This window comes from Pezoporus flaviventris, unplaced genomic scaffold (genome assembly GCF_033815535.1).
Source record: "Pezoporus flaviventris isolate CSIRO_AGI_PZ_B2104156 unplaced genomic scaffold, CSIRO_AGI_Pfla_v1 ptg000031l, whole genome shotgun sequence".
NCBI classification, from domain to species: domain Eukaryota; kingdom Metazoa; phylum Chordata; class Aves; order Psittaciformes; family Psittacidae; genus Pezoporus; species Pezoporus flaviventris.
Genome location: NW_026892579.1, coordinates 61,411,527 through 61,435,522, shown reverse-complemented (window position 1 = coordinate 61,435,522; position 23,996 = coordinate 61,411,527). Strand labels below are relative to the sequence as shown.

At 39.3% G+C, this 23,996-nt stretch overlaps 1 protein-coding gene and 1 non-coding gene across 7 annotated transcripts in view; both read left to right on the top strand.

Moving 5' to 3' along the window:
- Positions 1-23,996, top strand: part of MACROD2 (mono-ADP ribosylhydrolase 2) — an 887,639-nt gene that overhangs the window by 399,595 nt on the left and 464,048 nt on the right. The gene's annotated exons all lie outside the window — the stretch shown is intronic.
- Positions 7,366-7,555, top strand: LOC133273536 (U2 spliceosomal RNA). Its single transcript, XR_009744879.1, has one exon. It is a non-coding gene; the product is annotated as a U2 spliceosomal RNA (small nuclear RNA).

Genomic DNA, 23,996 nt, shown 5'->3' with positions numbered 1-23,996 from the left:
GTGATAGAAGATGCTAAATCTGAAAGGATTTAAAGTGGTGCAGGATGTGAGCTGACATGTCACTGTGTTGTTCTGCTGCACCATGTGCTTGATCCAAGAACAGAATATAAAAACAGCTTTTCAAAGCATTTTCAGTTACATGGTTTCGCTGTAGTAAATAGATGTGCCTGTAGGTATATGCAGAGTCAAACTCTTTCTCAGACCTCTCGGAAGACAAAACTACCTTTAAGTTTTGGTTACAGGGCTATTGTAATTGTTCTGTTATTAGCAGTTTGGCACCCATCAAGACTAGCTTTTGCAGCACTTGCAGTTACTGAGTAAACTGAAACTCTTGTCTTGATGGAAGATGTCAGAGAAGCCTGGAGAGTCCTGTGGGAACTGGTTTAAAATCCCAGATAACTGGAGAAACACCCCCTAGGTGTCAAGTGTCCATACACTGAGTTCACATGTGCTTTTCCTTTCCTTGTCAAAGGGATGAAAATGGAGCTGTTTCCCTGAGAAAGCAGAAGAAAGCGGCTGCATGGTGTGAGAGGAGAGGTCAGTAGGGGTACCACAGGAAGCAGGAGAGCACGGTGGTGTCTGTCACCTTCCTCCCCTCCCCAGCTGTGCATTAAATGTGGACTGCTGTTGATAGAGGGGCAGGCAGCGTTTAAAGAAACCTATGTAGGTGGGGGAGCCAGTAGGTCTCACTGAGTTTATTCCCATTGTTCCTGCTGCAAAACCAAGGGAATCCTCTGATAATTCACTGCTGGCAAAAACATTATGTCCAGCTTTTACTGCCTCTTGTGCTTGCTTTTGATACGTTGGGTTAAAATGAACAAACTTTAAAGTAGAGACAGGAGAGGGCAGGAGAAAAGGAATGACAAGTCCTAGAGAACAAGTTACACAATGCTAGCCCTTAAAGCCTAGGGACAAGCTGTTTAAAATTGCTGAGTATGAAGCAAACATCTCCTGGGGCAGCTTTCCAGCATGACAGCAATAAACACGTGACCAGTAATTCAACCCGACAGCAGAGGTGTTCAGGAATACAAATACCACGAATGCTCTGTTCTGCTTATGCACCCGAAATGCGATACGTGAGACTAGGCTTCCCTGACAGCGCGCTCTCTCCCATTCTCTCATTTGATGAGCATCTTCCCTGTGAAAGCACAGCCTTTCTGATCCCATTTGAGAGGAGAGGCTCAGTCCCTGCGGTCCTTTCTGCAACCTGTACGCTCCGTGAACCACGCTGTGCATGGAGGATTTGTTAAGAGATGCATTGGGAGCTAACATGTCACAGGCAGACTGGTTAGGGATGAAACCCCTTTGACAGAAAGGATTAGCTGCACCCAAGAGGTAAAACCAAGAAGTCATATTTTTAAAGCAGATCGTGGTGCACAATTTTAATTATTTATTGGGCAAGAAGATAGTCAGGGCTTTGTGTTGTTAGAGATTCTGTACCTTAGGAAACTGGCAGCAAATTCAGCCTGATGCTGCCAAACTGTACTTCAGAATCTGAGGTTTCATATGAAAAAAAGGAAAAAAAGCAAACCAAACAGAAAGCCCTCTATACCCTGCAGCTGCAGAGAAAATGCTCAGAAACTCACTGTGACCAGAGTTGTGTTCTTGTCTTGAGTCAGCAATCAGCTTGAAGCAATACCTTTGAGAAGCGTGAACTGTGCTGGTCATTTCAATGCATGTGAGCGATGAAGTCTGACATGTTTACACAGCAGCTAGCTCATTTCTGTGCTGCTTTCAGCAGAAACCTCAGTGCTGTTTGAGAACGGATTTTCTTGGGACACAAGGAGAGAACCAGAAGAAAGGTTTATTATTTTTCATGTAAATTAGACTCAATGTTAAATATCCCTTTCTCTTTTTTCCCTGTACCCCCACCTCCCTGCCCCCCCCCCAGAAAAGAAAAAAAAAACAAGGAACTTTTCGAATTGTGGAGAGACACAGCAACAAGGGATATTTTCTTTGCCCACCGGATAAAAGTTTAGTCATATCCGGACTCCTGAAAAAATCAAAACAAAACCCCCTTCTTCCTCCTAACTCCTACGTTCTCCTTAGCGCCATATGCCCCAAGTTACAATTATTCAGCTTTTAATACATTGCACTTCTGCTCCAACAGCTATACAATGTACAACAGTTGCGCAGAGTCAGAAGACAAATCTGTGAAGCACAAAGAATAAAGTATTTGGTGACAATTTAAAACAAATGTAGTGAAGATGGAAGTAAATAACATAGCTAAAACTGGATACAGTTGGTATTTTTTCATTTCTGTATGTCTGTCTAGACCTCCTGTCTCAAATCTACCTACCCAGTAATGTGAATTTCCCTTCTGGCGTCAGCTCCACTGAATTTGCATTTAGCAGGCTGCAAAATACAGGGGTTCTTGCAGCTAGTGCTTATGAGGATCCTGAGGAACCTATTAATCAGTGGAAGAACTGTATGGTTATATGGCTCACATCATGTTTGAGCATTGAAGCTCAACATTAGCAAAGCCCTGTAATTGCTAATAATTAGTACTGGGTAAACCTCACAAGGTTTACTTAAGAGTCCCCTTATGTCAGATTCATATCCAAAGTGTATCTGAAGTATCTGAACCATTTAAGGACCTGGGAGATAATACTTTGTCATTGTGTAAGGCAGAAGACCTGTATATGAAAGGACAAGGGGATTTTGAAATAATTACTCGCTCTGCATTTAATTTAAGTCAATGAAAATGCCAGAATGATTGAAGTGTTTATACTGAAGATCAAGGAGTTAGATTGGAATAGGGCAATCAAAACCAGGGGCATCTTTCTTAAATGTTTTTTAATATTTCTTAGGGAAGAGATAATGGAGGACTGTGAGAGAATAGCAAGGGGAGTGCAGGAAGGGAAAATCAGGATCAGAGGTCACACCTGTGTGAAGCCACGGTTTGAAAATGACAAAAATAGAAATACGCTTCACTTGAGGGTGATGGATTCCTTGACCTGAGGAGGAAGACTAGAGGAGCTAACACTGTGGAGATGCTAGTTTGATGATGGCAGTTACAGGTGAAAGAGTTTGCTGTGAAAAATACAGAGGGAAAAAATGACTGCTCTTAATTTTGTATTGGTTCTCATGGCCCTGGGCCTCAATTGCCAGGGTAGCTGTGCTGTTCTGCAGCATGGCAGTGACACTTTGAGTTTGCCCTTTTTTTCTCACAATTTCAATGTGATTCTGCCATCCCTGTTTTCTCCATCTCTTCCCAGCATGCCTTTACTTTGTCTATGCTTCGCTTCTTCAGCAAAAAATACTGGAGTATTCCTCACCTGCCTGCTTCTTTCCTCTGGCAACACAAAACTCTTCAGCTGGCCTCATAAAATTGTTAAACTGATGAACAAGGCTAACAGAATCAATATTGCTGTACCTGGGACTCTACATACATTTTCCATGATGTGGGAGGTGGGATCAGTTATATCATGCTTCCCATCCCTTGTATCCCAAGGGCAGGGAACATTTGCCAACGGTCTATAACTTCACATCTCTGCAGTCTTGTCAGCTTTATACATACTGAGACAAAGAAGTGTGTTAAGGGCTGCTGCCTGCTTCTGTTCAAACATGAAGCATGGATTTGAGGTTAACAGAAGTCTGTTTGCTTAAAAGAGGTTCTGATCGAGATGAATTATGGAAATAGCAATACATACCACATTTTAAATTATAATAAACTGACTATTAACATTGAAGGTAGAGCTCCAGGCAAACATTAGCAGCAGCCTGAACCACCTACTTTATGTACCTAATTCCTTCATAGCACTCAGCATGAGGAGCCAAAGCAGCTCTGGACGCCAAAATGGTGTTCTTAAAGGCCCAAATAGCCAAAAGTGTTTCAGAACACCATCTTCGTGGGTTTATTCCTCTGTGTGTGGGTTTTGGTCATAACTGGCCATGCAAGTCCCTTATGGTGTGTGACATCAATCCATTTCTCAACTAAAAATACTTAGTACACCACAGTTCAGTGTCGTGCAATTAAGCATATGCTTGGGCACGATGATGCCAAGTGTTACTTTGTTTTGAAATACCCTGTATGGAAAATTGGGAAAAAATAAATAGTGAAATGCCATGTTTAGCATAGTTCCCTTCTTTTGCAGTTCTTTTTAAAAATGTACCAAAGATTTCTTCTAAAGAGTTGAGTTTAAAATAGATAATCTTCCATACATCGGGTCAGGGTTTAATTGCTTGCCCACCCAGTTGGGAGTTATCTGCTACTTGCCAAGTTCTGATCTGTACATTGTCTAACACCAGTTTTAGAGATTATCAACTCAAATGACCCATTTGGGGAACAGTTACAGCCATAGGTCTCTCCCCCTTTCCGTTTGCTGGACTTGAAGTCTGATTAGTGTTTAGACATTGCTTTGAGATAACGATAATGTGCCTTTTAATTAGCATCAATATTTCTAATCTTTTGGGAAATCATAATGTGCTTCTTTTTTGCACTGTGACTGTTGACAGATGGCCACTTATTAAACATCATTAAATTCTGCTATCAGTCATTTTTTTGTGCTTTTTAAAATACGCTGTCATTTAAATGAAATGATATATAGGATGAAAGGTTTTCACACTGGGTTGTGTAACTTTGTTGCGGTGCTTCAACATTATTTGTTGGAGGCCCTGTTTTTGAGACATAAAATATACTCTCCCGTGCCTTGTTAACTTGTCATTTCAGTGTGTATCTGTGTGTTAAAAGTGGCTCTTGTATGGAAATAGCTGGAATGCTTCTGAGAGAAAGCCACTGTTTAAACATTTAAAAACTTGAACTTTTGAGAAGCCTGTGTTTATATGCAGAAAGCATTTAATGCATTTGCACAGGAATTCATGCTATTAGGTGTTTTTGTGAATGCCGGGAAAAAGTGAAGATGAATTCCTGTACATTATCTGCAGCAGTGCTTTATTTGACTTGATGCATTCTTGGCTAGACCCCCTAATCTGTTTTTTGTGAAGCTTTGTTTAATCGGTACAGTTACAATGTGCTTGTGTCCTTGCTCATCTTAGTAGCAGTATTAATTTGCAGGAAGGGACAAAAATGATCTTGCGGAGTTATCAAGCGGCGTTTAGGCTTTTTGAATGCTAATTGATTCAGAGCTCAAATGCTGTACCTGCTGTTTAAAAGGCTGGCAGCTTGTATTCATCACCTGAGTGACAGCTGTTCCCAGCCTTTTTTACTCTTAAAAGGAGTGGGCAAGTTTAACTCCTTCCATGCTGATGACTGCCCTATTGAAGATTGGTATGTTCAAAATCTAAATCAGCAAATTATTGTCTTCAACAGTTTTGCTGATTTTGATAGCATATTAGAGAAAGGTTCAGTGACAGTATATTGTGAAGAGAAATTGCTAAATATTTCTCCTGTATACTCTTAGTTTTCCTGGGCAGCAAAAAAGAGTCTCTCTGACATTTGTTGCCAGAGCCAGATCCTCCATATAAGATTGAAGAGAAAGAATTAAAATATTGCTGAGTCAGACTTGAACACTTACAGTGAGTGTGGGATCTGGAGAATTTTTCTCTTGGAGTCAGATCTCTTTTTTTTTTTTTATACTTACTGGACTGGTTGTCTTTGCTAGTAAAAAAGAGGGCTGAAAAGCATGCAGGTAATTTAATATACTGCAGATGTTCATATGCAGATTGGAGAGGACAACACAGTTTGCCTGAATGACTGAGGAAGTGAGGTACTGATAGTGCATCGCGTTTCTCCTTTTTTCACAGAGCAACTAGTAATTCAAATATATCTCTTAATTCCAACCCTTCGTTCCCTCCTGCCTCCAGTCAAAACATTTTAATTATACTACGTATTCTTTTGGGGGGAAACATGAGACATATCAACAGTTGTCTTGAGTCAAAGGGTATTGCTGAACTCCTGATACCAAACAAAATTCCACAAAAGCTTCCACTTAGTATTTTAGGGTAAATTCAAGGGGTTTTCCTTTTTCCTACTTTAAAGACCAATAAAGTCTGGTATGTGCTTTGCTATCCAAGTATTTCAGCAATAAGAATGTACAGTAGACATGTCATAAGAATTATAAAGTCTTCATATGCATTTTGGAGGCTCCATATCTTCAGGGGAGCTCAGGGTGGACTTGGCTAAAGCCTCTGAGCTTTGATTCTGCTCACATTGGGTTTTATGCATTCTGATTCAGTAAATCTCATTAAGCGCTTGTTTAACGTCCAGTATTCACTGAAAGTTCTGTTGACTTCAATAGCAGATTAAGCACACGCTGAAATGTTGTTCAGAGCCTTAGGGAAAGGTGATTAAACTGAAGAACAAAGCTGTGCTATTAAAATATTTTAACTCATTAAAATCCAGTAGATTTACTGATAGTAATTCACTGGATACTCTGTATTGAAAGTAAAACAATTGCCTTATATTTGGCTGTCTCTCTTGTGCACTTTGGAACACCAACATCACTATACTAACTGGGTATTTCTGCTGTGACAATACATTTCCTTTTACTTTTGACCCACTGTTCTATTCTTATAAATAATTAGTGATTCTAATGAATGATTGAGAATATAATGGGAAATAAAAAGTTTTCCAAGCTTGTTTACAAAGGTCTTAAAAATCAAAATAATTTTAGAGAAATTGTTGTCTTGTTTCGAGTTATTCAAATATCTTTTGTTATTACTCATTAACTTCAAAAGATGTTTCTAGTTTCCATGCACAGGGATGATTTTTTTTTTATTAAGCCTTAGCAGTATTATCTTTGTGTTCTTTGTGTGTGGATATTTGTGGAATTTGATACAGAGTAATTAAAACTCATGCTTTGGCAAGACTGAGAAGTAGTCTTTGAATTAGCGCGTAGGATGCTCTAATGAGTCGAGCAAGCATTAAGAAAATGCACTGCACTGTGTAGTTCTGTATTTAGTGTGCTGCTTATTAAAAACTCCCTCAACTTTTAGACTTCTGTGAAATACTTTCTGTAGGGGAGATGTGCTGCTCTCTAGCCCACAGGGAGAAGGTTCTAAAATAACCCCATAATGATTCAGAAATCAGAAGGTTCCTTAAATGCTTGGGACAGGGGTAGGTGGCAACAGGAGGTTAGAGGGGAGGTTGTTTAGTGTTTTATTCTTTTTATTTGGTTAACCAAAGAGGAAATAACCAGACCAAAACTCCATATTTTGGGAGAATGGACATGGCATCATTACCTTTCCCAAGTTCCTGTTCTGGAATGGTTACTGTGTGTGCAAAATCATGAGCTCATTGAGATCTTGGAGTGATTTATTTGGGGTCTGCAGTTTCTTGAGGTAAATCAGAGTGAGAAAACTACATAGTTGTTGTTGCTGCTGCAGTGTTAAAGTCTGACGATGTTTCAGTCTCAGTGTGTGCACTGAGTCAGACCAAGAAACCATCGAGTCTGCTGATTCCTGTTTGCTTCTTGACCTTTTGGCAAAGATCAAGTGGAGCATATGTTTTTATCAGTTTAATATCTGTTATGTCCTCAACTTGAGGATTTTATATTAAATGAGTTTGGGGACTGGGAAATGTACTTGGAGCTTACGCCATCCTCTCCATGCATGAACCTGGCTGTTGCTGTGTTTCTAGACTGGTGTGAAAAGAAAAAGGAAAAAAAGGCAGTAAGTCCCCTAATGACTATAAATGAATACGAAGGGAAGAGGAGGAACAGAGCAAGCATATCTTATCCTTCTCTAAAGTACTTGCTTAATCTCCACCTATTTTCAGCTCAGGAGTTTTATTGAGGCTCAGCAAAAACCCTCAACAAATAAAATAAAATAACACTTCTGATTGCATTTTAATCTTGTTTTCACTGTCTTCTCAATCCATATCAATATCCATTTTCTAACGTATGGTATTATAACATCAGGTTATCACCTTCAGGACTGGGCATTACTTTGTACTTACCAGTTAAAGTGAGTCTACACTCTCATCCTTGTTGAAGAGCAAGTCATTGAATAATTGGTGTTTATTTTCACTGACCACTCATATCGGTGCTGTTTTTCTGGAAAATGAGATAAAATAGCAGTTGGAAATAACTGCAAAAATAAAAAAGAGAAGATACACTTCATCATGGTGAAATGGTGCATGTAGGATTTGATTTGGTTTGATTAAAGGCCATTGGAAAGAATTAATGCAATCAGGTTCTTTGAGGACACACTGCAGTCATGAATGTTTAAAAATATATTCAGAAATACACCCAAAACTATGGAGATTTGGTCTTCACTTGAGTGGTTTTGATTAATTAAATACCAGCTTATGCCATTCTATAAACTGAAGGTCCAGAACTGTCCATACCTGTCGCAGGGGGTGGCTAGCAAAAGCTGGTTTTATTTGGCCTATGACATAGTTACCACTGAGGTCTGTGTAGTGCAGCAGGTGATGACATAAACATCTTTTGAAGCAGAATCAAGCCACTAAAGGCCAAGTTGATGTGACAGGGTGAAGACTGGAAGTTGCATTAGAAGCAAAATGCGTACAGTTCATATAGGGGTGATCAAAATCATTTATAGATGACACAAGGATTTGACCCTTCAAGGATTTCATACTAAGTATGTGAGGTAATACAGAAATGGGAAACTGTGTCATTGTAAATTAGTGTCTTTAAGTCTCATTACCAAACCTTCGGGTTTTTAATTACTTGACCTGCCATGGTTAATAAAAAGCTGGTTAATTTGGTGTGCCGGGTTTTGGTGGTAGCTCGGTGCTCTACCAAAGTAAATAAAATAAAGCAATAAAATAAAACAGTAGTTTCAACAAAACACCCATATTTCCTGTTTCTTGCATCTTGAGTTGTTTGGTGGTTTCTTAGTCATTATTGATGACATCAGTATTTAAATTAGGAGATGTTGAATAAAACTGATGTTGGCAGAGGGGAGATTAGGTGTTTGCTGATTGTAAATATTTTAATGTTGCTATCTAATGGAAAATGCAATATTTTCATTCTTTAAATTTTTTGTTTAGTGCCAAAACCTAGTGTTTACAAGATAGAAATCCACTGCAGCAAAATACCATCTTATTACTATGCGTGCTACGATGCTTACAGGTTATTGTCAATATACAGTGTCTACTGGCAAGGAAGCTTTTGTTTGTCACGGGAACAAAATGATTGCTCCTCATTTTTCTTGACTGCTGAGATCTTTAAGCGAAAAGCATTTTCACCCTGGACTAAATATTGATTCTCTCTTTTCTCTCTCTGAGAAAATTAATTTAGTGTGAGTTATATTCGCCCAAGTGAGCTGAGGGCAGCTCCAGACCCCACAGGCTACTTAAACCTGTGATACAGGCCAGCATTCAGAAGTGTCTTCATTATCCCCAGGTCAGCACACGCATGCTAGATCTTTGAAGAGTGTCTCTCAGGACAGCGCAAGGGAGGGTTTGTGTGCCACTTGTTTATCGCAGTAGGACTGCAGGCTCTCTTTTTCTTAGCCAAAAAGTAGTAGAATCTCTCTGCCTTCAGTCATGTCCACTTCCCTCCACTTCTGAGTGGTTCTGAACCCTAAAACCAGGTACAAAGGTCTGCCTTCCAGAGCAGCCTTTGGAGAAATGTAAAGATCTGCATTTTGCTGCGCTGATTTTTAGCACACAGAAATCCTTTCTGCAGTGCACTAGGGGAAAAGTAGACAGTTTGGCAATAGCCAAATCTTCCCTTTGTAAATGGGTTGAAAACATGGAAGAGAGAATGCAGAGTGCTGAGATTATGCATGGTAATATGTTTACAAAACTGAGCATCCATTGCTATTGCCATGTTTCATCTGACAGGGGACATGCTTATCCTTGGAGAGGGGCTCAGTGGCATATTCTTGATATGCAAATTGAAAGAACAAGCAAGAGCAGTGGGAAGAGTTGGACAGGTAAAGAATTGTGTTCTTTCTTCCTTTTTCAGCTCCCTTAGGAAGATGTTGTGAGAAACATCTGAACTCTTACAGGTGACAGTGTGTGCCTGTTGCTATCATAGTGTTTGATATTGATCTGTGTCTGTGTGGATCTGTATTAGATTCAAGCATAAGCCCATGTTACTGCAGAAATTACGGCATGCAAGGGCAAAATTTCTGCTGTCCCAACTTCTAAATTAGTTTTCATTACTCAGTTAAAAATCAGGCCAGATTGTTGGGTTCCCCTTAGAGAGGGATACCTATGTGGTCTTGATTTCACCATTGTAAAAGCAACAATTACCATTCTAAGAAATTAGTCTAATAGAATTTATTGCAACATGCTAAGCTTTGGTGTTTATAAAGTCAGTGTGTCCGACATGCTGAATCACTGGATATTAATATGAAACACTTTTTTGATGTCGGTGTGCTGTACACTGGTCTTTGTACTACAGCATTGGGCGTTTCCTTAGTAAACTGATTTGAAGAGATGAAGAAAAATGGCAAGGCTTGTACATCTGTAGCAGCAAGTTAACCGCACATCTCCAGCACAATGTTGTCATGCTTTTGTTCCAGAGTCACTACTACTGAATTTATGTTGTATTCCCTTTTCATTTTATTTTTTATTTTCAATCATATCATTTTTTAAATGTTCACCACAATAAATATCAAACAAAAATAAGCTAACAGAAATTTAACTCACTCACTTCTTCTGTGCCTCAGACAGAGCATAATCCTGCCAACGGCTTTCTGAAAACAATTAGGATTGTTTGAAAAGGTTTTAAGCTGAAATGGGAGCTTTCATATGGCCTGTATTACCTCTCCTCAAGGGAATGTATTTTGTTAAAGTGACGATTTATGGGATTCATTACTAATGTCAAACTTTGTTCTGCTGTGTGAAGTAGCATAATTAAAACACCAAAATCGCAGCACCTAAGCGGTAGAACATTGTTGAACTTGTAGGTATTTCCACATAGGTGATTAAAAATTTGATGGAACAGTGATTTGAGTGGTTGAGACACGTCCATGTGAGATGGAAGAAAAACAAGCCTCAAGCAACTTAGCTATTTTCCTCAGAAGGATTTTAGTCCAAGGAAGATGCAATATGTAAGTGCAATAGCAGCTGGGTATTTTTAGAATTAATTTTAATTCCTATTTAGTAAGTCTCTGCCTGATGAGAGAATAGATACAAATCAGATAAGGTATCAGTTTGTCCCATTTGACTGAAATGGTCTTCCAGGATAAAACTGCAATTTCTTTCCTTCTAAATGTGGTATTCAATTGGGAGTAAATTAATTAAGGCTGAGCCGATAAGTATCTGCAGTTCTGCAGTCATGACATGGCAAGACAGCAGGTATGAATGTGCAGAACTCTTTCGTACATCAAAAAAATAGTTAAAGTTGCCATGCCTGTTGTTTCTACAGCTGTTACACGATACTTTAGTTAAATAAATGACTTAATTCCATGTTCAAAATACCCAAGGTGTGCAATATTTCATTATTGCCTGAGATTGCGTTAGGGTAACAGCTCTTCCCTCACTGGAGAGCCTTTTCTCATGAGAAAGGAAGGTGCTGTCTGTGCAATCTGCACTACCTGCTTTACTACTTTATCTGTGTTATGACAAACAAATAAAGATGAACATAATGTGAATCAAGCATCCTAAACTGACTCTTACTTAGGGGTTCCTTCAGCGGTCTTCATTGATGGAGAGGACGTATTTGGGGATGTTATCCGTGGCAGCATGGTATGAATTGCTTAGTTACTCTGTACCTGCTATAAAACTGTGTAGTTTCCCTGTTCTTCGTTGAGGGGAAGTCAGAAATTCATGCAGCGGAAATGTTAAGACTGTCAGTGTTTAAATAGTTAAGACAACAGAAAACTGCACACAAGCTTTCAATCGAGTTGTAGATTATTGACTTCAGTGTTCACACGTGTGTAAACACAAGTGCTTTCTATGCTTATTCCAGTCACCCTGTGTCTTTTCTGTTATTTTTCTGCCTTAAAATTAAGCTAACTGTAAAACATTTTCATACAACAGTATGGAATGTAGAAGTATGTGTTTTACAGAAATGTTATTTTCTCTGAATTCTCTGTAATACTCTTTTAATGAATTAGATGGAAAATCAAGTACAGAATCTTTAAAAAATACTTTTGAATACCATCTTCAAGTGGATGTTAGGAGGAATGAATATAGATGGAGATTAATCATAAACTTTTTCCCTTCCTGACAGTACTGACATTTCTCATTTCTAAACAAATAGATAAATCATAGCTAAGGAGTTGTTTTGATCATTTTTGGTGTTAATGCAAAATCTAGGCCCATACATTTTGTACCTCTACTTCTGAATTAACTGTAAAACACTCAAAGCCCAAAAGCTGTTGTTTTGCAAAGATTAGTAAACTACTTTAAAAGTTGTTCCATTCAGTGGCCTTCAGCCTGGGGTAGCAAACCACTGGTGAGCCATGGGTGACGGCATGCCGAGGGAGTCTGCAGTCCATCATCTAGTGGACATTGCTGGCATGTGGTACTGGAACCTGAATGCTCAATTAACACTTTTCACATGAAGCTTTGCCTATGGCTCGTGCTGTGAGAAGGAAATGTGGGTATGTGAAAGAGGGAAAGAGGATTGAACGGGGATGCTAAATACAGACAATAAAAAGAGAAACCTTGACCAGATTGGAGTTGAGAATACTTAACCTGGGCCAGATTTAGTATCCCTATATTTTTGTTTGAAGAGCAAGGTGAAAGAGTTTGGTGTTTCAGAGTGTAGAGGTTTGCACCTGTGACATGTTGGGTGCTGGTGCAAGGTTTTGGTTCTGAAGTTGTCTTCCAATAGTCAGTTTAGGGAAGCATGATATGAAGTATTTCTCTGGGGAGCAGTGTTAGAGTTTGCATGTAATTCATCTAAGGTAGCAAATAGAGTCTTTGAACCTTCCTGGTGCTGTGATTTTAAAAATATTTTGCTCTATGTAGGGCATACACAAAAGTGGATATCTAACCCAAAGGCCACGTACAAGCCTTCAAATTTAACCTTTTCATTTTGCTTGACACTCCAGAAGAAGGGGGGAATGTTGTCTCAGCGTTTACACAGAGGATGGAGAATGGTGGTGGAGAAGGGGATAATGACTTCAGCTCTGATTTTCTTCTTCCTGCTGCAACAAGGCATCTGTATTCTCTGCTGGGTGCAACCAGCCTGCAGGAAGCTTTCATCCCTGCAAACAAGAAGTCAATCAGCAGATCACTGGGAAATTGGAGAGCCATGAGAGCTGGTCTTGTGATGACCTGTGCTAAAAAAATAGTGTGGATGGATGGTGAAAGCGGAATAATGGAAAGAACGTGAGGCAGGGCTTAGGTGTACTTCCATCTGCAGTATTGCAAAGCCAATGCTGCTATGGCATCAGGTGCCATGAGCTGCCAGCCAGCTGTAGCAATGGATCTCTGTCTTCCATTTCACATACAAAGGGGAGAGCTCAGTCAAAAATCAACTTGCAGCTGGCTGCCGCTTCAGGGGGATCACTGACAGTAGTGAAAGAAGGAAGACTGAATGTTTCTGGGCTGGGATTAGCTGAAGTCTTCTCTTATTAAATAATGGCTTATTATACCATAGTATTCAGGCAAATGTGCATAGTGTAACAGTATGTCAATTATTTTGTCTAGTAATCAGACTCTTCATTTTGTGCTGCAAAAACAAATGCCTTTTTCAATTGCTTTAATATGCTACATTCTTTAAATTAGATGGTCTAGAGGCAGTATATAAACAGCACTCTCCAATATTATTCCAGTAAATGAATAGCACGTGTGATGCCTACGCTCACCTACAAGAGAAACTGCGGAGTGACATAGGTTCTTGTTATTTGCTTCCATATGAATAGCTCTGAGTAAGCGTCTATTCTCAAGAAATACACATTTGCTGCATTCCGGCTCAGGGAAGGCTGTGTGTCTATTTGACATGCTCTCAGCGGAGAATTGCTTATCCATGCCTGATCCTGACTGGTTTCACCTTCCAAAAGAAACTAGCATAGGTCAAAAGTTGGCAAGATGGATTGAAAAGTGTTTCCAGCTGATGGAAATGCTTTTGCTAACCAAGTGGGGGAACTTGAAATTTAATCTGTTCTCAATGGAAAAAGAGCAAATAGTCCATGTTTCAACACGAATAAGCTATTCCAGTATCTAAAGTGCTGACATAAGTGAGTTTTTCAAAGAACAGAGACCCTGAATCAAATACTTTTGCATGAAAGGTACAGATACAAAGTGTCTTCTCTAATGGACTTCCCGTGCCAAATGAACTGCTTTGTTTTCTAGTTCACTGCAGAGCTAACAGCTACACCTGGATGCGAATGTCTCCAGACGCTGCATCCTCCTCCAATTCTTATGTTCAGTGATTTTGGCATTCTTTCCCTTTCTCAGATCTTAATATTTTCCCTTCTGTAGTTGATTCTCCCTGTCCCTTATTTGAATATTCATCAGTTCCATTTCTCCTTTTTTCTCATATGAATTTCTTCTTCCTGTTTACTTTTTTACTCGCCTGTTTGCCATGTTTAGGCTCTTCCATATGCCATTTCTTCACAAGTAGTTCCCATATTGTCCAACACTTTGAGGGAAACACACGTTCTCAGTTGTTACCTGTTCCTCTACAGGAGGAGTGCATGCTGTGAGCTTAGGATAAGAAGAGTATGTCTTGTTGGGCAAAGATTATTTTATTCCTCCTTTGATTTTTCTTAGCTGCTTTTTTTGTCCTCCATTCCTTCCATCTGTCTCTGACTTTAAGCAGAGTGTAAGGCAAAGGAAGGGCCAAGTATCTGTTAGGCTTCCTGTAGAAATCAGAATGCTGATGAGGATGTGAGTCAGAGCCCGAGTAACACTGGGAACAGCAGAATAAAAGAACATTACATGTATTTCTTTATTATAATGCTTCTTTCTTTATTACATTGTTTGTCCTTTGTTTTCCTTTGTACCTCTCCTACCTCACATATGCAACTGATTGATGTGTTATAGATCTTTAATCAGGCATGGTTACCTTCTCATTTGCCTGGAACAGGGAGCTCCTTACCTACAGGATTTGTACCAGGAGTGCTAAGCTGCCCTTCATGGCTTTGCGGGGTGAATGAAACTTGTTATGCTCTACCCAGCCCCGTCACACTGCCCACTGCATATCACTGATCTCTTGGTCAAATTGGTGTGTGCAAATTGCTAGTGTAAATTCAGAACTTAAGAGCTGGTTTGGTAAAATCTTTTAAAACAGTTTCAGAAATTCATTTCTCCTGACAAGGGCAATCAGCAAAGACAGATTTTATACTGTAGGACCAATCTTGTTTGTCTGCCTTGGGCAAATTCTCCCACTACCGACTGACTACTGAGATTAAGTAGAAATTCTAACAAACCCTGTTACAACTGGTCAAACACTACCACTCTAGTTGTACTTACTTGTTGCAAGCCTCAGAAGATGTTTATTTTAACACAGCCATTTTATGGTACTCAGAATATCTTCCTACACTGCATTGCTGCTACTATAGATAATGGATGACCACTTGGTTAATGTTTGATGGCAGTTACAATACACATCTCCCAAAGTTAAGTGTCCTTATGTCTTTATACAAGAACTGACCTTCAGGGACGGTAAACATATTGTTTGGCAACAAGTTAATTACAGACTTTATCTTCCAAAAACATTCATGTCATGGGTGGGATAATTAAGATGTCCTTGCAAGGGAAAAAAGTTCTTGAGTTATAGTAATGTTCCGAAGTAGGTGTAGGAAACCGAGGTCACAAGAGTATTACAAGAGCTGTGTACTCATGTTATTTTGACTAAATGATTCTCCTCCTCAGGCTATAAAAATGAAAGATAGCCTTAAGTGATATGTATGGCAATATATTCTGTATGTCTGTGAAAAAACAAAGGGATTTGGGTTGTGCAGGGGGATGATGGGCAAGCAGAACTGATTGCGTTTGATTTACTAGGGGATTGATTGCTAGGGTTTGTTTTGGTTGTCTCCCCTTTCCTCTTTTTAAGGCCTGTATCTTCTGTCAAATGGTTGGGATCATGTTGGCCCTTTCTAATTTTATAATGTGAACTTTATGGTGATAAATAGCTAATTATTTGCAATTGAATTAGGCTATGAATTTAGATATGACAGAAACAGATGTACCAGTGATTACCTTCAATGCATTGCTCAGGGGATCTAAGTTTAACATAGTATAAATACCTTCCAGAAATGTTATTTCTGAAACGGAGCAGTGCAGTGATTACAGAATATGATAGAAATGCTGATGGGTTCTGTGGTACTTGAATATCCTCCAGATGGATGCATCTCAGCTATGACATGTGTTTTGCTTTCTTTCTTTCCTAGAAGAATTCAGGAAGGGAGAAGTGTTTCCACTGGTAGAGATCTGAATTTCCAGTTCTGGAGTGTTGAATCTCTAAGCTGGAAGCATGTCATTTGGGTGAAGTTCTGAAGTATTTTTTCCACAGTGTACACTCAGAAGAGGACACTGAGCAGTTTCCAAAGATGGAGCCCTTGGAAGGCACACTGCAGTGCTATTTTGTGGGTGCCTCTTAAATGGGAGTCTTTTTGGCTGACTGAACTATGAATTACGACAAAGCAGCAGGTTAAATACCCCATACCCCAGCATGCCTTTGTTTTAATATGAACCCAAGGATGAATACTGACACTAATGTAGTTGAAAGGTTTGAGTTGTAATATCTCAAAGAAGCATGGACTCTCGACATGTTCTCTGTCTCAAAACTTGATTTAGGAGATCGATAGGTTGTCTAATCTGATAATTCTGAGCTACTGTTTTCAGTTGAGATTTTCTATTTGGAAACTTACATTCCAGCAGAAATAAGTCATTCCTTTTTCAGCTGACAGTACAAGCTTGAACAATAAAATAACTTTAGAATGAGTTTTATTTTCTTCGGTAGAAGAAAAGTTGTTTAGAATTAACACAACATCCTCAAGTATAGGCACGATACATAGTCTAAGTGCAGCAGGAGTATGAAAGATTGAAACACGCTCTTTGAGACTTCTTTCCATGTATCCATTTGTCATTAGAATGAGAATATTTAAGCATCCCACCATTAGAGAATAAATAGAAAAATGGGGTTTAAGCGCAGAGACTTAGATTGATGGAACTATGTCATTCATGTCTAATGTAGCGCTGTTAACGCACTCATATATAATTGATACAGTAGTACAGAGTGTATCCAGGCTGTGATTATGCAAAGTTCAAGGCAATGGAATAATACCTTTATAATGGTTGATTTTGAGGCTGTCTCAGTGTCTGCCTTGGAAGTTAAATCCCTGTATCTTTGCACTTACGAAAATGATGTCCACAGGTATTTTGCTATGGTGTGCTCAAGAAAAGTCAGATAATTTCTTCCAGATTCCTTCATTATTAGATGGCACTGAAATGTGTTTTTTACTGTGCAAATCAATTGAGGGGTTCCATAGTTTGAAATTCATCTCCATCCCTAACCTGAAAGCTAGTTCATATTTGTTGTACCTTCTGCACTACATGAAAGTTGAGTAAATCAGTTGATCTCTCAGGCAGGATGTGGTATATCTTAAAAGCAAGTTATCAGTGAACATCACATACACCTTGTAATGTTTTTGTTTGCATGTGAACTAGATAGTTTTGGTGATCAAGCTTTCCAGTTGTGGACATTTTAACTTTTGAAATATGAGGTTACCTCTGATTTTGGTTTTTTGGAAACTTCGTGGCGTATTTTCTAGTTGTCTCTGTTTACCAGGATTACTTGTGTATTCTGCTTGATCCAATATGGCTCTGTTGAATTTATTTGAGGTGATTTTTTCTGCATAACTGTGTGCAAATAAGTGTTCTGATAATCCCTTTCTCTTTGAATAAACCAGTTTAATACTTGCTTCTGTCACTGTTACATAGAGATGAGAGACTTGACCTATTTTAAAAAATGAGCTGCTTAGCTTTGTTAGCTACAGGAACATGGAATTGTAGAGTTTTTAGAGTTCATTCTTAATGAGTTGCCATTGGGATTTTTTGGGCACACATGGATGGTCTTTTCCTTTGGATTGTTATCTTTTTCAATGGAAGTTGGTGGAATTCTTTTCTTCTCCTAACCTGCTAATGCTCCCTAACCTGGTTAGTGCTCTTTAGTATTTGACCTGCTGCATAGGCTCCAGCTTTGTGCATGAAATCTGCTTGCATTCTGTGCATTCAAGCAATAGGCATGGAAGTTGATTCAAAGGTGATTACAATTATTTCTAATGTCACATTTAGCCCAGAACTGTATTGCTAGCCCTGGAAAGAAAGAAAAAAAAAAAAAAAAAGAAATACTTTGTTAATGCTATTCTGTGTTCAGTGGCTTTGATGGTTCTTGCTGCAGATGTTTCAGATTACTGTCAAAACTTCGTTATCAGGGATAATATACTAATGCACTCAGTTGACATAGGGGTTGACTGAATGACTATTGCATTGTATAATTAGGTTGGTGCAATACGATCTATTTCCACTGATCCTACCCAGCCTTTAAATGAAATTCCCTTGCTGCATTTTTACCATTCCCAGAGTAACTGCTACTATTTTTGTTAAGATCCTTGCAGGAAGGTGTGCATATGTGGGTGAAACTCCATGTTACACAGCTGCAAATATATTTACATTCAGATTTCTTTAAGTAGTGATATCACTGGAAATAATAGTAATGCCATTGTAGAGTTAGCAGAACATGTATTTCTCCCCAGACTAATAAATTAGATCAAAATATATTATGTTTATATTATATATAATCCATATACTGTATATTACACTTATTTGAAAGTATTAAGCTCTTTGAGTGCTGTTGCACTTTATAACCTGTATACACAAACACATTGTATGCAGGGGTGTTTGTCTGCGAAGTGAAAACCTGCAGTTTTCGTGGAATGCTTCCAGTAGCTGTCAGCTGCTTCCTCAGACTTTGATAATTGAAAGGTTTGTTATTTTTTTTAGGAAAGGAAGATGGTTTCGATTATCCAAAGCTAGAAGAATGCCCAACTACCCCTCCGCTATCAGTGGACTAAATTAGGATTGCACATATCCAGATGTTATCTGCCCGGGTGACTTTTTCATTTACTTTGGCAAAGGATTTGATGGTATATTGCCACCATCTCTTTGTCAGTTTTCGTATTATATATTGCAAGCTACATTTAGACTTTTATAAACTTTTTTTTCTCTAAATTGTTAACTCCTAAACTTTTGCTCTTGGTTTCTATGGGTGTATCCTCATTTTACAGTAGGCTCATCTGAATAAAGATTATAGGATATGGAAAGTGGTATGAGTTTTCATGTTATATATTGTCAGTTTTCATATTATATATTGCAAGCTACATTTAGACTTTTATAAACTTCTTTCTCTAAATTGTTAACTCCTAAACTTTAGATCTTGGTTTCTAAGGATACATCCTTATTTTACAGTAGGCTCATCTGAATAAAGAACAGAGGATGTGGAAAGTGCTATGCATTGCATGGCTGGACACACAATGAGTAAATTCTGGTTTATTTTTCAGGTTTTACAGTTCATTTCTTTTGGTGGTAGACACATCTGGAAGGTCACTGCTGTAAGTCTAGACTGAAGCCTTGCATTTTGCCTCATGTGGAAAAGCAGGGGGTTATTACAGGAACCATACTGAAACCAAGAGGTGGGATTTTGATCCTTACTTGTATGTTTTCTCATTGCTTAGCATTCAAAAAACCAAAGTCCCAGAAAAGCAAGCCCCAAATCAAAATTAAACTTTACTTATTCTTGATTTTTATTTCTGCTTTGCTGTACTAAGGGGCAGAGATGTGTCTATGATGCATCTGCTCTGCAATATCCTTCAACAAGCTAGGAAGGGCAAAGCTCTCCACCAAGAACTGTTTTCTTCCCAGCAGTCAGTGACCTATCATGCCAATGGCTCACCAGAGGAGCAAAGGCTTCTTGTACAAGTAGATTACAGCAGGATAACATTCCACTGAGTATCAGTGGGGAATTGCAGAAAACATTAGCCAGGACAACTCAGAAGTAGAACTACAGTACTGAAAAACAGGAACAGTTGAACAAGTGTATCATTTAATTCATTACTGTCGTGTTATTTTTCAGCACTGATGGGGTTGGAAGTGGGTGGGGAGGGAGAAGTATCTTAGCCCAGAAACCTGCTACTTATGATGTGCTAGGCTGAGAAGCAGCTTGGATAAAGAATTCCATTTTTTATATCTTTTGAGTGCTAAAGATGTATAGTGGGTGAGTGCTCAAAGCTCAGCAGAAATCAGACAGAGCTGCAGCCAAGAGAAACAGAGGTTTGCAAGTGTAAGATCCTAATCTATGTCCTGGCAAACCTTTTTGTTAAGTTGTTTCACCTCTTTCAACCTCCAGACCTTCTGGTTGCAAATTAAAGAGGGTTCCTGCTGGTCTTCACGCGCCTCACAGATGCATACATCCTACATGAGATCTGAAAGGAGCTCCACTTATTAATGTTTATACAGGCTGGGTAGATCTAATCCTATTTGCAGGCCTTTAAAATGCCAACTTTTTACTTTAAGCCTGGTTTACTTTAGCTGCAGTCTTTAACCTCAGAAATGTGTTTGTGGGATTTTCCCTCAATGGCATTTTAAAAAGTGAGAGGTTCTCAATCAGTAAAAGTAATGAAAATTTACATGCTCTTTTGCATGTGTGGTTTAAGCAAATCGATGCTGTAACCATACAAAGAGGGTTTTGAATCAAACAGATTGATGTTTATTCTGGTAATGCCTAAAGACCAAGTTTGCTCGGTAATGTAGGAACCCAATGGGGACAGGTGTGTAATCTCTGTACTAGCCACGGTGAGTGATACCGGTAGAATTTTGTGGTAAAATTCATGAACAGTTAATATCAGCAAGTATCAGCCTAGTTCCAGTTGGAGTATGGGAGAGAGAAGAGAAAGGAAGAAGAAAAACTGATTTTGAAGATACAAGTAATTGAAAGGAAATGTGACACTGAAAAGAGAGGAATTATTAAAGAGTGAAACTGTTTATTTATTTATTGTATTATTTATCCTATGTATTTTTTATATATATATTATATCCAGTGAAGGGTAGAGGCAGGAGGGGAAGGTAAAGATGGTCTGCTAAGTGAAAGAGCAGTTAGCACAGGAAAATACATCAAAGCTTTAGATGTATGAATCACCAGAAGTACCTCTTGTTGGCAGCTTTTGCAGCTGCTTTCACTAGTTGGAAAGTGGCTTGTTTTCTCTCTGACAATTTTCCCCCAGGCCAAATGATGGAGAGAGATTGAGCATCTGCAGTTAATAAATTATTACCAACAATTAGACATTTTTAGATGTGTGCCTACATCTATGTACCCATACTCAGGGCTGTGCAAGAGGTGAATGCAAAACTGGTTCCTGTCCAAAGACTTCAGAGCCTGCGTGACAGGTACAGACAAAACAGGTTGAGTGTTCCATTGGTGGTGGTGGGAGCTCTTCGTGTTACCTCTTTTTCTTTCTTTTATATGGATTTTACAAAAGAGCAGTGGTTTGCTCAGTATTGTGAGTGAATCACTTTTTCAATAGACAGTTGACTCACTATATAATGATCTGATACTGCTACAAGATTTGTGAGATTTAAGAGATTTTTTTTTTAAAGCTGGATCTGAAAAACATAACAGGAAAACAAGTCTTACATGGATCTTGCAGCGTCTGCTGGGTGGGGAGCTTGCAGTGTTAGCTTTTGTACAACGCTGGTTTCCAGTACCTAAAGGGGACTAGAAGAAAGCTGGAGAAAGAAGAGACAGGACAAGGGGGAATGGCTTTAAACTGCCATAAGAGGGGAGATTTGTATTAGATATTAAGAAGAAATTCTTCCCTGTGAGGGTGCTGAGGTGCTGGCACAGGGTGCCCAGAGAAGCTGTGGCTGCCCCATCCCTGACTGTGTTCAAGGCCAGGTTGGACAAAGGGGCTTGGAGCAACCTGCTTTAGTGGAAGGTGTCCCTGCCCATGGCAGGGGGTTGGAACTCGATGAGCTTTGAGGTCTCTTCCAACTGAAGCCATTCTGTTAATCTGATTTTATGAAATTGGAACGAAGTCACTTTTAGGCACAAGAGAAACAGTAGAGTATCAAGAAACTCTGAAAGAATCAATCATCCTGCTCTTTTCCATTGGCCTCTATATTTGTTTTGCACAGAAATTCTCTTTTTTAGGGAATAGTGTTTAAAAGGTTGGACTTTTTGTTTTATAGGACAACTTTAGACAGAGAGTAGGGCTGCTGGTTGTGGGCCAGTGATCATGGGGACGTATGTTAGAAGCCTGCATCTTCCCACTCCCTTAGGTATTTACACTGACACTGATGAGGTGCTTGGCACTTAATTGCATTGCTGTGTTGGCCGTTATGGCCTAGTCAGAAGGGAAAGGGCAAGGGCAGGGGAAGATTTACCAGTGCTGCTTTTTGGGTCAGCCAAGCATTTTTCAGGAGCATCCAGGAAATCGGTCTTCTCTTTGCTCCTTGCCTTGTATGTAATTAATTTGGGCTAAATGACTGCTGTTTAACTGAATTCTGTGTTAGCCACTCGTTCAGAGAGCAGGGCCAAGCTGTCAGCCCCTGATCTGTTTACTGTTATCAGATGTCTTCTCAACTGCTGTAATAATTTACATAGAACAAAAGAAAATGTAGGCTCTGCTTAAAACCTGAGATTCCTGTGTCCTCTTCCCCTGCAGAGCTGGGAGTCTTGAGAAGAAAGGGAATTGAGACAGAAGCAGAGCAAAGAAACCAGGATTTTTAGTAGAATCACTGTAGTTCAGCAGTATTTGAGAGATGGAGCTCTTTGGCTGGAGGACAGAGGGATAGCATTACATAGAAGGAAAACCGTGTGCCAGAGGACATCAGGAGGTTTCAGCTAAATCCCAAAAGGCATTCAGGAGTGCAGAAATGGGATGGAGGAATGTTTTTTCTATTTTTTTCTAGGTTCTTTTATCTCTTGGCGTATCTAAAGTAGAGGTTCATAGGACCTCTTAACAAAGCTGCGTGTTACATATGTCATCCAGGCCTAGTCACTGGAGACAGAGAGGCTCTGTAACACAGGGTGCTCAGAAGGAACGGGCTGTGAGAAATGGGTAGATTTAAGCTATCAGGTTGTTAATTTTTCATTCGAGGTGCTGTGAAGGGCCAGGGAAGCTGGGGATTATCTCTCTCAGTAACACTTGCCAAAAGAAAGAGACTGAGCTGGTACTAACTTACACCAAAGGCAACTTGAGAGTACCTGGGTGCATACCATGCCTAGTTATAACATAAGAACTGTGACTGACACTATTTCCCTGACAACTTGACAGGTTGAAATAACAGTGGGAGACTTATGAAAAGAGTGGAAAGAAATATTGTACAAAGAACTGCATGGCTGATTGCATCAGTGCCTTTATGTCAGTAAGTCTTCACCACGAGACATGCACGAAGGCTGTGGAGCATGTATGCGCATATGGTGGCATATACATGTTGTGTGAGGTGTCATTAACAATAACAGCTGTTTCTTCAGAGAGTTCTAGGAATTACATTTAAATAAAAGGATCAGGAGCCATCTCTACCTGAAGCACGCCCAGATTTTCAAACTCTAATATGCAACTTAGTCTGTTTCATTTTGTTTCATTCCTGTTAATAGGCAGATAGGATTAGTTGGAAGCAAGCAGACACACATTGGGTTTATTTGAGCAAAAAAGGAAAATTATACAAGATAAATAAGCAAAATTCAAAGAGAATTTAAGCCTCAGAATCTCAGTTATTAATTACTTTGCCTCTTGAGTCTTTGAATTGTAGCGCACAAAAGCAAAAAGAAACAAAGCTCCATTACCAAAACTTCAGTGTATCAATCCAAACAGAACGTGCAGAGGTTGAGGGAGTGCCACAAAACAGCAGCCTCCAACCCCTTGCAGGTCAGTGAAGTCTACGGAGATGTACTGTCATTCACCAAGTCCTGCCCCATTGACTTGAGTGCTTCCCAATCCCATTTCACAAAACAAGTTCTCTGGTCCCAGCTGGGCCGCAGTGTGGTTCTACAGAGCTGTCTGCATGGAGATCTCCAAGCCTTTGAGTAGGTGCTGCAAAAAAAACACATTTTCTCTTCTCTCATATTCCTTTAATTTGTTTTTCTTATCAAAATGCTGCTAATCCACTTCCTCTAGACTAGATTAATAATTGTTCAACCGTTTAATATTTGCACTTA